This window comes from Canis aureus, chromosome 2 (assembly GCF_053574225.1).
Source record: "Canis aureus isolate CA01 chromosome 2, VMU_Caureus_v.1.0, whole genome shotgun sequence".
Taxonomy (NCBI): domain Eukaryota; kingdom Metazoa; phylum Chordata; class Mammalia; order Carnivora; family Canidae; genus Canis; species Canis aureus.
In genome coordinates this window covers 59,237,492-59,255,609 of record NC_135612.1, presented here as the reverse complement: position 1 = coordinate 59,255,609, position 18,118 = coordinate 59,237,492, and the positions used below count along the sequence as shown (strand labels likewise).

Genomic DNA, 18,118 nt, shown 5'->3' with positions numbered 1-18,118 from the left:
TGCCCCGAGGGCTGGGGCCCGGGAGCTGCGTCCGCGACCGCGGGGCCGCGCCCGGGAGGGGGGGGGGTGTGGCCGTGCTCTGTGCGGTCACGGCGGGGGCGGGGCGGGGCGGGGGCGGCGGAGCGCGGCCCCGAGGGCGTGGGGTGGGCGGGGTGCGCAGCCGCGGAGGGGCGTCCCGGGGGCCGGCAGGCGCGGTGCGCGGTCAGTGCTGGCCCCGCCCGGCCTCCTGCGCAGCCCCGGGGCCCCCTGAAGCCCCCGCGGGGGAGCAGTGACGTCCGGCGCAGGTGGCCAGTGGCGCCCCTCAGGTGCGGGCGGCCACGTGTCCCGGCCTCCCCGGCCTCCCGAGAGTGGGCAGCGCCCCGCGTGTCTGCAGGTGGGAAGCCCGCGGACCTCGAAGGCTGGACCCGGCTCGCGTGTCGCGAGGGTGTTGGGAGCCCGCGTGAGGCCCGTGGGGTGGCTGGCCCGGCAGGGAGGGTCCAGCCAAGGCCTCGGACCTGCCCGGGCCGCTGGCAGCTCACGGGCGCAGAAGCGCGGGCGCGGCAGGCGTTATCGGGGCGCTGCAGGCTGCAGGCTGCCGGCTCCAGCCCCCCTCCCCCGCTCTGCCCCGCTCTGCCCCGCGCTGGACGGGTCGCTGGCACACTGCCCTCTACGGGCTCAGTGCGAGACTGAAAGGACTTTAAACGTGCAGGCGACATTCAGCTGCTCTTTTCTGGTCTGGGAGAGATCCCTTCTTCCTCCCAGGCCGGCGTCCGGCCGTAACGTCTGGGCGGAGGGCGGAGCTGGAGGTCAGGGAGCGGCACTGCGCGGCCAGATGCTGGTGGCCAGATGCTGGTGGCCGCGGAGCCTCAGCCTGCCTGGGCTTGCCTGCTCATCGGTGCGCCGTGGTCACTGCCACCTGCCTGTGGGCCTGCCCTTCTGGCTTCTTTCTGGATCAGATGGGAATGACTGTGAAGGCACCTGGCACGGTGGGTCCCCAACTTGGCAGCTTGTAGGGATCCCATGGGAGCTTGGACAAATCCGTGTCCAGGCCGCCCTGCAGACCGGGGCCATCGGAACCCCTGGGATGGAACCCAAGCGTCAGTATTTTAAAGCTGCTTAGGTGATTCCAGTGTCCAACCAGAGCTGAGAACCACTGCCCAGCACCACGCACCTGCCAGGTCCTGTGCTCTGGGCCAGTGATATCCTCACGGCAGCGTATGTGGGCATCCAAGGCACAGGATAGGGGTTAGGATCACAGGGACCAGGGAGACCTGGATTCAGATTCTGGTGCGGTTGCTTCTGGCTGTGTGACCCTGGGTGGGTGATGGACCTTTCTGAGCCTTAGAGTCCTTCACTTTTCAATGGGGATAAAAGAGCTAATGAAGATTCTCTCCTTTATTAAACTTTTCCCAGGCTCCTGTGAGCCCCGTTCCTCATGAGGCCTCAACCTTGACCTGTCAAGACTTGAATCAACACTGGCACGGTTTCCAGCAGCTCCAGGCCACATCCTGGAGATGCCTCTGACGCCCACCCCACCGCCAGCCCCACCCCCAAAGCGCATGCATGGGATCAGCAGGGCTGCCGAGACTTATCGAGCACCTGAGGACAGGGCCTCCGTGTGCTGTGTCTGTGGGAGGCTGGAATCCTAACCTCAGTACCAGCCCGCCAGGACAGCCGGTGTAGCTGCATTTCCACTGGCCCTTTGTCAGGGCCCGTGCCTCCCGAGCCCCCCTTGCCCCATGCCCCCATCCTCCCTCTGGAGCACCAGCTACTTCGGGACACATCGAAGTGCACTGTCCTCCCCATGGTGTCCTCTACGGAGACTGGGCAGGGAGCTCAGGAAGGACTTTGTGCCGTGTCCCAGAAGTGAGCACAGAGGGGAGGGGGCGTGCTGAAGGGGCAGCAAAGTGTGAGGGTGAGGAAGGCTCTGAGCTGAAGTGTGGGGATGGGGTCCTGGAGTCCTGGCTGCCTTGGAAGGACTTGGCTTCTCCTCTGACAGACACCGGGAGCCCTTGAAGGTCTTAGAGCAGGAGCTGTGTTCTGGAAGAAATAGCCAGCAACCATCAGCAGGGGCAGATCTGAGAGGCCAGGGGGTTGACGAGCTGGCCCAGAGAGGGGGGTGCAGAGGGAGGAAGAGAGCCCCAAGGTGGGAATGTGGGAGGAGGGAGAGCAGCCGTTGGGAAGGCAACAAGAAGCCAGAGTGCGGGGAGGAGCGGAGCCCACAGGGGCCACATTGGTGGGGTGCAGACAGAGGAGAGCCAGGGCTCTGAGGGGCAGCAGCCACGGGGCTTTTCCAAGGAGGGGATATTTGTTTGTTGGCACCCAAAATAGCAGTTGTCGATCCAGGCCATTGTTTTAATTTCCCAAGGGACTTCTGCTTCCCTACCTCTGTCTGGGTGTCACCACAGCCTCAGTTTCCCCTTCTGTACAATGGGAGCAAGAATGCCAACCTCACAGGGTTGTAAAAAGATTAGTGGAGACCATGTGCATGCGGTGCCTAATGCGGCGGTGCTCCCAAGGTGGAGTGTTGATTTCATCACCGCTGGCGGTGGGTGTGCACCTGCCGTGTGCCTGGCTCCGTGCTGGGAGCAACGGCACAGAGCGGGGTGGACACAGTGCCCACCCCTAGGAGCCCATAGACCAGCCATGCCTGAGCCCCTGAACCTAACCAGTCTGGGTCATCCCTCGCCCAGGCCATGTTGCCAGCATGACACCCCCAAGACCCTTAGTGAAATAACCATCACCACCTTTAACAGCAGAGCCCAAGCTGGTGCTGCTGTTTCTGTGGGTTATCTCCAAGAACCACTTCCTCCTGGGACACTGGCCTCACCCAGAGCTGCTGCCACCAGAAAGGGGGCGGGGGGTCTGTTTCAGAAGAACAAAGAAAGTGAGGGAGTGGCCTTCCTGGTGCATGTTTGTAGTTCACACACGACGTTCTTTTTTTTTTTTTTAAAGATTTTATTTGACAGAAAGAATGCATGAGCAGGGGGAGGGGCAGAGGGAGAGGGAGAAGCAGGCTCCCCGCTGAGCAGGGAGCCCAACATGGGGCTTGATCCCAGAACCCTGAGTCATGACCTGAGTCAAAGGCAGACACCTCACTGACGTGCCCCACACAAGACACTGAGGTCTTCCCATCAGGAGGGCTTTGGGCCCCTGGGGCTTGGACCGTGTACGCAGAGACCCTTGCCTGCGTGGAGCTCACATGGGCCGGCAGGGAAATCAGCCTTTAACCACTCAATGAGAGCCATGCAGGAAAAGCATGGGCACACCTTGTGCTTGCCCTACTGCATTTCTTGCAAATGGAAGGCGTATGGGACCCTGTGTGGGGCACATATGCTGGCACCGCGATTCTGAAAGTGCTGCTCACTGTGTTTTTGTGGCACATTTTGATAATTCTCCCAATATCTCAAATGTTTTCCGTATACATGTTATGGGGATTATTGACGTCTGATGTTACTGCCATCACTGTTGGAGGCACCGTGAACAGTGCCCACAGTGGCCTCTTGAGTGTGCAAGTGAAGGGGAAGAGTCACACGCATCTCACTTTAAACCAAATCTAGAAATGATTAGGTTTTGTGAGGAAGATATGTCAGGAGCCAAAACAGGCCAAAAGCTCAGCCTTTTGCATCTGTTAGCCAAGCTGTGCATGCAAACAAGTTTTTTATTTTATTTTATTTTATTTTATTTTATTTTATTTTATTTTATTTTATATTTTTTATTTTATTTTTATTATTTTATTTTATTTTATTTTATTTTATTTTATTTTATTTTATTTTATTTATGCATCAGAGACACAGAGAGGCAGAGACACAGACAGAGGGAGAAGCAGGCTCCATGCGGGGAGCCCGATGTGGGACTCAATCCCAGAACCCCAGAATCATGACCTGAGCCCAAGGCAGATGCTCAACCACTGAGCCACCCAGGCATCCCAGCGAAGGACAAGTTCTTGAAGGAAATTGAAGACCAAACCAGTGCACACATGTATGACAAGACAGGGAAGCCGGCTTATTGCTGATCTGGAGAAAGACTGTGTCTAGACAGAAGATCCAACAGCCACGATGTTCTTAAATCTAACCCCAACCAGAGCAGGGTGCTCACTCTGAGAGTTGAGAGGGGACAAAGCTGCAGAAGACAAGTCTAAGGCAACAGAGGTGGGTGCATGGGTTCATGAGGTTTAGGGAAAGACACCGTCTCCATAACAGAAGTGCCTGGTGAAGCAGCAGGTTCTCCAAAAGGTCCAGCTAGGACCATTCACAAGGAGGCCCTTCGAGACAACACAGAGTTTCAGGGTGGGTGAAACAGCCTTACGTCAGAAGAGGACCTGGCTAGGACTTTAATGGGTGGAGAGAAGTCAGTGCCTGGCTTCAATTCTTCAAGGCTTGGACAGAGGGACTCTTCTGTAGGGGTGCACGCAGCTGCTGACTTTTAAGATTTTATTTATTTGACAGAGTGCACAAGCAGGGGGGAAATGGCAGAGGGAGAAGCAGACACTCTGCTGAGCAGGGAGCCCAACACGGGGCTCCATCCCAGGACCCTAAGATCATGACCTGAGCAAAAGGTATAGACGTTTCACTGACGGAGGCCCCCAGGCACCCCAGCTGCTGACTTTAAGTTGAACTAATGCTCATGTACCACTTGGAAAATCCCAGGGCCATTAAGAATCCTGCTCTGTGTTCTGTAAATGGAGCAACAAAGCCTGGATAGGGCAGCCCAGGTGGCTCAGCGGTTTAGCGCTGGCTTCGGCCCAGGTCACGGTCCTGGAGACTCAGGATCAAGTCCCACGTCAGGCTCCCTGCATGGAGCTTCTCCCTCTGCCTGTGTCTCTACCTCTCTTTCTCTCTGTATCTCTCATGAATAAATAAATGACATTTTTTAAAAATTGTCATGCGACCTAGCCAGACTACCTTTAAAAACAACAACAACAACAACAACAAAAACCCAAAGCCTGGATGACAGCACATCTGCTTACAACATGGCCTACCGGGTATCCTAATTACCCTGTGGAGACCTGCTGCTCTCTGACACTGCGCCAGGTCACCCAGGAGCTTGGATGGAGATGGGCAATGAGGCTAACGTCCTCATGCCTGCTGACAGTGTCCATGCCGCAGCCCGGGGATGAAGGAGTTATTTTGACTGTCACGTCTGACTCTTTAAGAAATAGCCTTTGTAAGGCTGTGGCTGTTCTAGATAGTGGTTCCTCTGAGAATCTGGGCAAAGTAAATGGAAAACCTTCTGGAAGGGGTTCACACTCTAGATGCCATTAAGAACATTCGTGACGCATGGGAAGAGGACAAAATAACAGGAGTTTGTTTTATCCCAAGCAGGTTTTGTCCCTCGTGGATGACTTTGAGGGGCTCCAGACTGCAGATGAGAACAAAAGTCGGAAGTGCAGCCTGAAGACAGGACTGAACAGCTACAATCTCGTGATAAAACCTGAATGAACACGTTGCTTCTTAGGATGAGCAAAGAAAGTGGTTTCCTGAGATGGAAGCTACTCCCAGTGGACACACTGTGTAGACTGTGGGAATGACAGGAAGGATTTAGAACATTTCATAAACTGAGTTGAGAAAGCAGTCGGAGGACAGACTCATTTTGGGAGTCCCATGGGTAAAATGCTATCAGATAGTATTGCCCCTATAGAGAAATCATCATGAAAGGAAGAATCAATCCATGCGTCAGGTTTCACCATCATCTTACTTTCAAAAGCTGCCAGGGGTGCCTGGGTGGTGCAGTCGGTTTGGCGGCCAACTCTTGGTTTTGGCTCAGGGGCATGAGATTGAACCCCTCGTGGGGCTGTGCACATTCAGCAGGGTGTCTGCTTGAGCTTTTCTCCCTCTTCCTTGGCCCCTTCCCCTTCAAAAAAAAAAGTTTACAAGGAAATTGCCACAACACCCACCCTCAGCAGCCCTCAACATGACACAAGACCCTCCACCTGCAAGAATATTGCCTGAAAGCTCAGAAGATGGTTAGCTCTCCTCTGCCACAGAGCGTCTTTAAATCAAGGTATGTACATTGTATTCTTTATCCATAATGCTGCTGCATACCTAGTAGGTACCTGACTGCGTGCCCTGGGAAACCTTGCTCTACTGCGGCGTCTGGGTGGTCCCAGAGGCCTCACAGGCTGCACAGAATTAGTAAACGTTTATATTCCGTATTTTCATTTTACGCATTATTTCAGAAGGATCACTATCTTGTTATAAACAGCACTTTTGCACACTCCCGTCTCCTGTTTTGGTGGTGCGGGATCACAGAACGCTCCCAGAGCCACTGCGGCTTTTAGCTTGGCTTTACAGGCACTTTGGTCTGAGGCATAGCAAATACCCAAAGCAATGCTTAAGAGTCAGAAGTGAATCATGAATTTTAGGCATCATGCTCAAACACTGTAATGGGTCACGTAAGGTAAATAAGAGTTACTGTAGAATATTACAAATATTTTAATTCCATATAGTTGCTATCAGTTTTCTTCACAGTTCTATTGAGATGTCATTCACCTACAACACATTGCCTGTGTTTAAAATGTACCATGTGATAAGGCTTGACATATGTACAAAACCACGAAACCATCATTTAAATAGGTGGTGAACGCACCCATCACTCCCAAGAGCCCCCCGATGGAGTGCGCACATGAAAAATGGTGTGTCCAGCTTGTGCTGATCAGCTGCTGGGCTGGAGCCAGAGGCCAATTCTGCTGCCTCCTACTTTGATTCTTTCCCTGGAACTCCTCCTGTCAGTGCCCTTGGGTGTGATGCTGGCTCCCCGTCTTCCTCGCCGTGTGACCTTGGGCCTGCTACTCTACCTCCGTGTCAGTTTCTCATCCGTAGAAGTACTGACCTCATAGGGTTGCGGGAGTATATGGGTATATGAGATCACATATGTGCTCACACACTCGCGCACATATACGTGTCTACGTAAGTCATACAGTAACCCCTAGGGCTGCACTTGGCACCATGTGCAGTCAGTGTTGACCATTATCACTCGATGCAAAGAACCCTGTCAACGTCTCTGCTGGAAGTAACACATTTGGGAACACAAAAAACCCAACAAGATGGAAAGCTGAAATATCCCTCCCTTTTCTAGTGGAATGGAGCCAAGACACTCGCCTTGACACAGCTGTGTGTCTGGGTAATGCTACACGTATTGAATCGTTTCCTCAGAACTTTCTGTGGCCTCAGCTGGTCCCATCACAGCAGTAAGGCCCAAGGCAAGTATGGTTCCCAGCAAATGACAAACTGTTCCAGCCCAGGACAGAGCACTTGGTTTCCCCCTTGGATGGTGAGACTCATCCCTTCCTCTGTCGCTCCCTGCATCACCAACGGCTGTGCGATGTCACCCAGACCCTCACCACCCTCGTCCAACCCCTGGAACCACTCCAGCTACTCGTGCAGCAGCCCGGCCACAAGATGCCCAGGAGCCTGGTTCTGGTGGGCCCCTGTATGGAATAATCAGTTCCAGTCCCTGGTGTGGCAGTTGCCCCATGGCCTGAACCCAGCTCACCCTGCTTGGCTCTGGGTCCAGCCAGAATGCATCGCTGCACTGTCAGGATGGCGCAGTGTGCTTGGCCAGCTAGGAGGTCCAAGAACGAGCCTGGAGTCGTCGATTCAGAAGCAGAGATAGTGCACTTCAGTTATGGTGACAGTGAAGGGGGATTTAAAATGTGCCCCTGGGGGGGGTACCTGGGTGGCTCAGTGGTTGGGCCTCTGCCTTTGGCTCCAGTCATGATCCCGGGGTCCTGGGATTGAGTCCCACATCAGGCTCCTCACAGGGGGCCTGCTTCTCCCTCTGCCTGCATCTCTGCCTTTCTCTCTGTGTCTCTCATGAATAAATAAATAAAATATTTTAAAAAAACACAAATAAATAAAATGTGCCCCCGAGAAGCTAGCTTTAGGTTGCTCTTAGAATGGGCACTGCCCTCAAAAAGACAAATTGAAATGCAGTTTAGAGAGGAGGCTGTGATTCTAAGGGCAAGGTCCTCACAGATGACAGCTAAGGGGGGGACCTCTAGGGTCCTCTGCTCCAGGAAGGCACATGGAGAAGAGGTGGCAAGAAGGTGGCCCCACCGAGCTGGAGCTGATAGCTTTCCCCACCCCTGCCCATGTCCTCCCCACCACCTACCCGCCTCCAGCTGACCCAATGCACAGACCTGGGTGTGGGTGAGTGCGTGTGCATGTGTGAGTGTGTGTGTTTGCACATGTGTGTGCAGGGCAGGGCCGATCTGCAGGGGGGACCCTCAGGATCCTCAGAGGAGCTCACAGGATTCTCCGACTCTGGGAAGGCATAGAAATCATGAGAGAGCTTGGGTCTGATGGATATGAACCAATTTTACCTACTCTGATGACAATCTGATTCTATCTGTGACTGTTACTCTCATGGTTATTACAAGAAAACAGCCAGCTCAAGAGCCTCCCTCTTAGGAGAAGCACAGAGGAAAGACGAGCATGGTCTTGGTGGGGAAAAAAAATCCCTTTGGAAATAACTTGCTTGGCAGAAATAGGTCTTCCCTTGCTGGTTGGCTAACAAGTCATTTGTGGAACAGGACCCTAGGAAATGTCAGGCCCAGAGCAAAGAAATGATCCCAATAACAATATTTCAGAAGCTCCCTCTCATGACATAAAAAAAAAATGCAAATTGAAAACAGCAGCATGACCAGTAGAGGCCGAGTCCACAGCGAACCACAGGTCACTGTGCAGCAGAGTGCACCCACGTTCACCCGTGGCAAGCCTCACGGAGGAGGCCAGCAGGACCTGGACCACAGATGGGCACCCCACACCTGACTCCAAGGCCCACCCCAGCACCCCCAGTAGCTGGTGCAGGGCCAGAACTCAAGGACAGACCAGCATTCATTTGCAAGGGGCACAGTAACCCCAAAGAGAACCCTGAAAACCAGCCTTGTGAATTTTTAGATTTTCACAGTAAAGTGTAAATGACACTTAAGGAAAGGCACAGCCCCAGAGGACTGCCCAATGACTCCTTAGGTGTGTTTGCCCATGTGACCACTGCCCTGGGCACGAGAGAGAACATCTCCATCACCCCAGAGAGTCTCCTCCTTATTCTGAGCTCTGTCCCCATGGGGCGCACGTCCATGGGACAATCATGGATGTGTTCCTTCCGTCTGGCTACTCTGGCTCATTGTGTCCGCAACTCTGTGCGTGTCGGTGCATGGGCATGGATGGGAAGCATTCTGTTGCATGAAGAGAACACCATTTGTTCACCCTTTACCCTGCAGACGGACATTTGCCTTGTGCCCTGCTCCGAGCCATCCTGAACAAAGCTGCAGGGAAAATCTTCATGTGACCACAGGGCTTCAGTCCTGATCGGTAACCACCAGGAGTGGACCCTGGCCAAGAGGAGATCACATCCACGCTGCTCGTGGAGTCACCAGGTGCCACTGTGTGCACCCTCCAGCCGCGCGTGCGAGTCCCCGCGGCCCTGCGGCCTCGTCCACAGCGGATCTCCTCGACCTTGTCCGCCGCAGCCGTGTCTGTGAATGTGGTCAGAAGGCTCTCATGGGCTCGGCCCTCAGGACCCACCTTGTTGAGCATCTGTTTATGTGCTTATTGTTTCGGATGCCAATGGGGTGTGTCGAAGGCGTGGGGAATCATGCAGGGAGGTCCCCCAAAGACAGCTCACGTCCAAATAGGGGGTATATCTGCTGTCCTTTCCCTCACCCTCTCGCTGTTGCCTGTGGGCTGGCAGTGGTTTTGGCGACGAGAGGACTGAGGAAGTCGTCCCCATGTATTTGGGGGCTTAACATGGAAACCATGGTGAGATGTGGCCTGCATTAGGCCACCTTGGGCCCCACATGGCTACTTTCCATGAGGTTTCCAGGCAATTTCATGGACCAGATTGGCTCTGACTTTCCTTATTGGCCTCCAGGCTGGCGGGGGAGGCCCGAGGAGCCGGAACGGCGTCCATGTGTTGAGCGGCAGAGCCACCTGCGGCCTGAGTATCTGGGTGGCTGCATGAAGCAGAGCAGCCCCCACACCCTACACCTGTCAGGAACAGCTGTCTGGAGCTTTACAAGGGCAAAAAATAAATCTGTGCTTCGTAGAGCTATCATAGGGATTTTCCTAATGCATCACCTAAGTACACCTTAATTCATAGAGCTAGCCAGAACAGTTTCTGTTGCCTGGAACCAAGAACTCTGACCCACGAAATCTATTTGGTCACTAGGCATCCAAATCTGAAGGAAGTACACAAAATGCCATCAACTGCTATCTCCAGATGTTGAAGTTATGGGTGATTTTTTTTTTCTTATTCTGCTTTTCTGTGCCCCCCCTTTTTTGCATAAGCATTTATATAAAATATAATGAGGAAAAAGTCATTAAAAATAAGCAGGTTTGGATTCTCTGAGATGGGGCTGGAGCACCAGTCTCCACCCAGAAGGCCTGGACTTGCAGAAGTGGTGACCCAAGGCCCCTGGAATCCTCTCTGAGCTGCAGCACCCAGCCCAGCAGCCGCTGTGGCTATCCCTCCTGCATCATAACCCCTCCCTGGAATCCTGTTTGCTTCACAAGCCGGGTCTGGAGCTGAGCTCAGAATGAGAGGCTGGACCAGCATCCGGTGAGGTGTCTCTGGTCCTGGGGTCAGCATGTCCCCGAGGCCGTGGGAAGGACCCATGGGAAATGGGACACCAGCATGGTGTCTGACCCTCCCAGGGCTCGTAGGCTGGCAAGGGAGGCCCTCATGCCCTGGTCTCTGTGTGACAAGGGCTCCCTGGCTACCTCTATGTCTTGGCTTAGTTTGGATCCACAAATTGTCAGGATGATCAGATGTCATCTTTGAACCGGTCCCAGCAAGAGACCCACCTAATTTAGGAACCTCACCAGGTGTTGGGAAAGCACCGCATCTGTCTGTGGCTGGGCCCTTGTCACTGAGTGTCACAGCTGCCCAGCACAGTGGGCACCATCAGCTTCATTTCACCGGTGAGGACATAGACTCAGGGCTTCCCCCAGGTCACACGCTGCAAAAATGGGGACCCTGCCAGACCCACAGCCCTGTCGTCATGTTCCCAACGCCCACCACGCTCTCTCCCGTCCACCACATGCCTGCCTCTGTAGCCAAGGTCAGAGAGCTGGGCCGTGAGCAATGCAGGCAAATCCCCATGTGGCCAGCACGACAAGGATACAGGAAAACCTGTCCGGCTCCAACACTTTGGCTTCTTTCTTCTTTTACATGAGGAGGCAGGTTAGCTACAGTGCAAACATCTTGCTCAATTTCTGCAAAAGTCATATAATCCACATAACACACCCTTCCAGTTTTTGGATGAGGAATCCAAGATCCCAAGATGGGCCCCGGTGTGCCCAGGGCCATGCAGCCCCTCAGGCCAGACAGTTTAGCGTTAAAATCTGAACCTCCTCGAGCCCAGACAATGACCTCTCCACCGTATCACCGGCAATCTTTGCTGCATGCTAAGTAATTTTATTTTATTTTATTTTATTTTTTATTTTTTAAAGGTTTTATTTATTTATTTATTCATGAGAGACACACAGAGAGAGGGGCAGAGACATAGGCAGAGGGAGAAGCAGACTCCATGCAGGGAGCCCGGCGTGGGACTCGATCCCGGGTCTCCAGGATCACACCCTGGGCCGAAGGCAGGTGCTAAACCGCTGAGCCACCCAGGGATCCCCAATTTTATTTTATTTTAAATTCCAGTACAGTTAACATACACCATTATCCAGGGTTCAAGACGATTGCCTACTCAATGATCTCAAAAATAACTTCTTATTGAGATAAAACATACTCACTAAAAATACAGTAGTCATAAGTATACAGCTCGAGTGAACCGTCCTGTTTAACCCCTGCCCAGACTTGGAGCAACCAGCCCCCTCCAGAAGCCCCCAGCCCTCCCCGCAGTGCAGCACCGTCCTGTACCCTCCTCCTACAACCCCCCCAGCCCTGCCTGGGGAGCCCCCCACCCTGTCCTGACTTCTATTTTTTTTTAATAGAGCTTTCTTTTTTTTTTTTTTTAAGATTTTTATTTATTTATTCATGATAGACACAGAGAGGCAGAGACACAGGCAGAGGGAGGAGCAGGCTCCATGCAGGGAGTCTGACATGGAACTGGATCCTGGGTCTCCAAGATCACACCCTGGGCGGAAGGCAGGCGCTTAAACCACTGAGCCACTCAGGCTGCCCCCCGCCCCCGTCCTGACTTCTAACACGTGGAGCCTCGTTCCCTCTCCATGGGGTCCTGTAGTAGCTGATCTCGTGGGTCCTGCGGCCCTTGCTCAGAGTGACTCGAGAATTATCAGTTCCTGGGTCTGGCGATGACCCAGGAGTCACCCAGTGCTGCTTGCTGCCCCATGGCATGCATATGTCACAAGTGGGCCATTCTGTCACTGAGGGGCATTTGGGTCGTTCCAGGTCGGGGTTCATGTAGCGAGGACATGCCAGCACCTGTTTCCCGGCCCACGTGTGTTCACACGTCAAGAGCGCACAGCCCAGGAGCCGCTGCATGGATCGGGCGCTCGTGCATTCCCCCCCCAGTGGAGCCCCCAGCTCAGTGCCTGGAGAAAGCACCTGTGGGGCGGGTGAGAACGGGCAGGTGGGCAGCCGCGGACACACATCGCTGGCACTGCGTGCCAGCTTCAGCGGGAAGCGCTGGCCTCAGAACCATTCAGGTTCAGGTAACCTCATTGGGATAAACAAAGGCCCCACAGGGGCAAGTCCAACTGGTTCTGATCAGCCTGAGGGTCAGAGATAACCTGCCTCCTGCCTCCTCTCACAGGGCTGGGGCGGCTCCCTGGCCACAGTGTGTGTGGGAGGCGGGGGGCAGTGCACTGCCTGGTGTCTGGATTGTGCCTGGGAAGTGCTCGTGGGGTTGAATTTAGCTTTCTAAACTGCAGGCAGGGCAACACTGCTAGAAGCACCGTGCAGACTGTGGCCTGAGCCCCCATGTGTGCCCGTGGTTCCTATAACATGCAGCCACAAACCGAGGGACTCATGAAGCACATGTTGCTTCTCTTCTGGAGGACGGAAATCCACACCAACTCCAACTGCACCAAAATCAAGGTGTGAGCAGGGCTGGTTTCTCCTGAGGCTCTGGAGAAGGACCCGTGGCCTTGAGTTCCCAGGCCTGGGCTCACCCCCCGGGCCCCCACCCCATCATCTAAGCCAGCAGCTTCCATTCTCCTCCTACTGTGTTATTGGCTGCATCCCCCTCACCCGGTCCTCCCACCTCCCTCTTGAAAAAAAATTTTTTTTTATTTACTTATTCATGAGAGACACACAGAGAGAGGCAGAGACATAGGCAGAGGGAGAGGCACTGATGTGGGACTTGATCCCAGGACCCCAGGGATCACGACCTGAGCCAAAGGCAAATGCTCAACCACTGAACCACCCAGGTGCCACCTCTCTCTTACAAGCAGCCTTGGGACTATATTGGGACCACCTGGATAATCCAGGGTAGGCTCCCATCTTGAAGTCCAAGTCCCTTCTTTATTTTTTATTTTTTATTTTTTTTAGATTTTTTTTTTATTTATTCATTCATGAGAAACATAGCGAGACAGAGAGAGAGAGAGAGGCAGCGACACAGGCAGAGGGAGAAGCAGGCTCCATGCAGGGAGTCTGACGTGGGACTCGATCCCGGGTCTCCAGGGTCAGGCCCTGGGCTGAAGGCGGCGCTAAACCACTGAGCCACCCGGGCTGCCCGAAGTCCAAGTCCCTTCTGACATGGACATTGACGTATTCGCAGGTTGTGTGAGGATGTAGGCATCCTCGGAGGCCGTGACTCAGCCCCACACCCTCAGCCCACAGTCAGGGCCAGAAACCCAGGAGCTGCCTGCTTGGCCACACCCACACCGGCACAAGGCCCTCATTCCTCCACGACCTCCACTTCTCTACTCACACAGCTTGGCTCCCAGAACCCTCACCCCCAAAACTCAGCGCTCTGATCCCCTGGAAGCCGCCTCCCAAGGCTGCCAGCCCTGAGCTGCACACCTGGAAGAAGGCTCTGGCAGGTGGCACGCTAGGGCTCAGTCTGGCTCTGTCACATGCTATGTGTCTTGCTGTCCTGTCCTTTTCTATAAAATAATAATGGTAATGGCAGTTTTATAAGGTATGAGGATTAAATAAGAGAATGTACATAAAATGCTTTAGCATGGAGCCCAGTAAACAACAGCTTGATTCAAACAATGGTCCTGGGATCCCTGGGTGGCGCAGTGGTTTGGCGACTGCCTTTGGCCCAGGGCGCGATCCTGGAGACCCGGGATCGAATCCCACGTCAGGCTCCCGGTGCATGGAGCCTGCTTCTCCCTCTGCCTGTGTCTCTGCCTCTCTCTCTCTCTCTCTGTATGACTATCATAAATAAATTAAAAAAAAAAAAAAAAAAAAAAAACAATGGTCCTGTTTCCATCGTTACCCCCTTCCTAGCCGGGCTGAAACTCTGTGTAGCAAACAGTGCCCTCAGCTCTGTGCCTTTGTGGTCCGACCTCAGGGCCACCAGGAAACCTGGCTCCAAGCCCCAGATGGAGCAGAGGTGACAGGGTAGCTGTTGGTGGCAGGGAGGAAGTCTCCAAGGAATGTACCTGAAAAGGTTGGAGAATACAGAGATATCTGGGAAGGCTTCCCAGAGGAGGTGACTGTGGGAGGCAGCCTTCCCCACTTTCTGCACCTTTCCATCACCTCTTCAGCCTCCCATGGCCCTGGGTGTGAATGCTCCTCCTTCCAAATGGTGGCAAAGCCCAAGGGGAAACAGTTATGATGTTGAGAAGGCCCCTGAGGCTGACTTGGCTCCTCTGTGACCCAGGTCCTCACAAAGGGCTGATGGAAGCTGACCCCAGAGGCCCCGGTCCCCCCCTGGGGCTTCACCCAGTCTTCTCAGGGGTTGGGGGCTCCAGGTCTGACTGCATTCTGCCCCAGGGAGATGTCCATAAAGAATGGATCTCCCGAAGTCCTACCAGATCAAGGCATCAGATTCTCATTTGGAAGAAGAATTGGGCAGCATTACAGGAAAGAGCAACAATCCATTTAGCTGCGACTATACCCTGCACTGAGCTCTGTCACTGGGCCCCCCAGCCCAAGCCAACACTTGCCCCATGGGGAAGGGCAGCCTCCTTTGAGCTCCTACCCACAGCTTGGCAATCCCTCCCTGATAGTTGGGGTGCGTCTGGAAGTTACTCCCGTCAGAAGGCTGAAAACCATCTACAGAAGAGAGGATGGGAAGGGACCGACACAGGGAAGGAATGTGTTTGCTTTTGCAGAACCCACAGCTCCAGCCAAGGAGAAGCCCAACTAGGTGTCTCCTGACAGCCCCTCACGTGACTGGGTCTGAGCCTCATTGGAGCTACGGACCCTGCAAACCCCCTGCGTTGTCTTGGAGTTACCTTTAGCACATTATCATACTGCGAGCTCCTGCTTCGGGTAGAGCTTTGTACCATTGTTCATTCAAACCCACAGTGTGTGTGCACAGGCACGTAGATGACTGAACCCAAGCGCTTAGGCAACTCCCAGCCCCCTACAACACCCAGAATAGAATCTGCCTGCACTGACCCCACGCTCCCCGCCCCCGCCCCTAATTCCCCAATAGAAGCTTCCTGCACTGACCCCACAGGAGATGGAGCTTAGAGCCACCTCCCTGGCTCCATACCTGTAATAAGTAATAAAGACTACTTTGCTTTCCACACATCCTTGGGTTGTGCTCAATTTGACACACCTGAAGTGACAAAGGCCCTGACTTACATGCGTGCTGCAGAGCCAGGCCTAGGTTCTGGTGTTAAGACTGTAATGGCCAGCTGCGGGGCTTTGGCATGTCCTAACCTCTCAGGGTGTCCCCATCTGCAGGGTGGATGGATGCCTCCTGGCAGGGCCGTCCCGACTTACACACAAGCCCCAGGTGTGGATGCATGGCCTGGCTCTGGCACATGGGACACCAGTGGGACCTACCTGCCCCTGCTCTTGTTTTAGGAGGCCGGGCTGCTGGCACCACTAGGCCAGGAAGCAGCCACTCACACCTGAATGTGAACATACCTGGGCTCTTCATTTCTTCCCTGCTGGTGTCCACTGTACATCAAGGAGCAGGGTCTGGGGTAGGAAAGGGTCGGCTAGAACCTGAGAAGGCCCCAGCCTGACTCTGTTAAGGATGCTCTTTCCTTACACCCACTGCCTGGTCTTCAAGTCTTGTCATTAAGTAGGACATGGGGTTTCAGCAGATAGCACATTGCATGCTTGGGTGTCCAGCCTCAGTGGTGACCAGCCTGCCTTGGCCCTAGCTCCTGGCTGCCCCGGGCCATATGTCAGGACTCCCTGGAGAGGCCACAGTCGCTGCCCACATCCCCACCCCCGGGCTCTCTGACATTGGGGCACAGACCTCCCCTGGGGCAAATGCTCACTAAGTGTTTAGCCAACTGAGCTCTTGGAGCTCTGCTGGCCCACCCCAGGTAAGGCCCCTAAGAGATAGGTATGCATGTAAATGTCATTTCATAAGTGGGGAAACTGAGGCCTTCCTCAGGGTCATGCAGCCTGGCGCCAAGGCCTGCAGACCCCTGTCCAGGGCTGGGGCTCCTTCCCCAACCTTGGCCCAGCAGCCAGCTCCAAGGGCAGCTAGCTGCCACCGTGCCCCCACCCCAGGATGGACGGTGGGGGCAGGGGTGCTGCCTGGGCAACAATGAGCAGGTTCCATCCTGAGGCTCCTCCCCTGCTGAGAGCCCTGGAGGGGGTTGTCCAAACCTCCTTCTTCAGTGATGACCTGCCTCCGTGCCACTTTGGAGCTTTCTCTGGACCCAGGGTAATAAAAATAGCAAACACTAACTCTTATTGAAAGCTTCCACAGCCCTAGGTCCTTTCCGTACATTTAACTCCCTGGAACCCAAGGGATAGGAGCTGTTGTGACCCCACTTTTCAGATGAGAAAATGGAAGCACAGAGAGATTAAATAATATGTCCAAAGTCACACAGCATGTAAGCAGCTATCTTATCCCAGGTTCCCAGAAAACAGAGCCATGGCCAAGTCTTCTGCCCCAAGACTCTGCTGGGACTGCATTCCCAGGGCACAGATGTGCAGGGGGAGGAGGTGCGGGGCAGTAAAGGGTGGAAAGCAATTTTGAGGTAGTGAGTGGCTCTCGGCTGCACACGGAAACGGCTCTTTGTGATATCCCATGGCTGCCCAGGCAGGCCTTCCCGCTGAGAGGAGCTCCTCCACAGGTGTCCACACGAGGGAGCTGGTGCGGAGAGGGTGTGGGGCAGAGGCGACTAGCGGGGAGGGCGAGGCTGAGGCCCCGGGGGAGGGGGACAGATGGGTGGCCCAGCTTGCACCCCTCCGCCACCTGCTCAGCTCATGTTTCCTGCACAGCCCTTCCGCGGAGCGCAGCTTCTTGTCCCTGTTCCCTAAGCTGGTTTCATTTAGGGTTTCTGCTACTGTGGCCAAAAGTCCCCATGTTATAGATGAACACACAGACTCGGGGGGTGACTTGTCCTGGCAGTGTGGCTAACCTGACACCAGGGCTCAGCCTCTGCCCTGAGAACGTGGCTCCATGGCCTCTGTCTGGGGCCACTGGGTGGCCTCCTCCTCCTCAGCCGCCCCTGTCTCCTCCCTCAAACACCTTGTCCCCAGGTAGCCCCGTTGTCCTGTGCCCACAGGTCAGAACCCCAATGCACCGCATCCTTCGGCCCCTGGTTCGGCATGGTTCTGCCCTGGTGGGAAGTCTGTGAGACCCCGAGGCCCCAGGAGAGGTGTCTGAGCCTCAGGAACCGCTTGCTGGGTTCTGTCCTCAGCTGGAGGGAACCCACACCCAGCTGGTCCACTGTAGAGGGGACCCACAGGATGCAGATGCAGCCCCAGCCGCAGAGCCCTCACGTGCACACAGGCCAGCCGTCGGGGCAGAGCACCGTGCCTGACGGGACTCTGCCAGGGCGGGGGAGTGACGCAGTTTTGGGGGGTGGAGGTGGTTCTGAGAGATGCCACAGCCAGGATTTGTCCTCCTGACTTCCTGAGCACAGCCTTAAGCCAGAGCTCCATAGCACAGCATTTCAAAATTAAAGAAACAACAGCAAAAACTATGCCCTGGTAATAGAGATGGTAACAGAAAAGTAGCCCAGAGTTTCTGATGTTGACAATATATAACCGTGCTCCCCCTGCCCAAGCTGCGGCGGCATCTTTGGGTATTTTTTTAACCATTTTTACTTGTAACACCTGCTCCTGGAGA

At 54.5% G+C, this 18,118-nt stretch overlaps 1 long non-coding RNA gene across 5 annotated transcripts; it reads left to right on the top strand.

The window, feature by feature from the left end:
• The first annotated feature begins 60 nt into the window (after positions 1 to 60).
• On the top strand, positions 61 to 15,488 carry LOC144299295 (uncharacterized). 5 transcript variants are annotated; one of them, XR_013366014.1, is made up of 3 exons: positions 148 to 373; positions 5,304 to 5,982; positions 15,180 to 15,488. It is a non-coding gene; the product is annotated as an uncharacterized LOC144299295 (long non-coding RNA). The 5 variants fall into 5 exon arrangements; XR_013366012.1 differs by lacking the exon at positions 15,180 to 15,488 and adding an exon at positions 9,853 to 10,289; XR_013366013.1 differs by lacking the exon at positions 15,180 to 15,488 and adding an exon at positions 9,203 to 9,831.
• Positions 15,489 to 18,118: the final 2,630 nt, after the last annotated feature.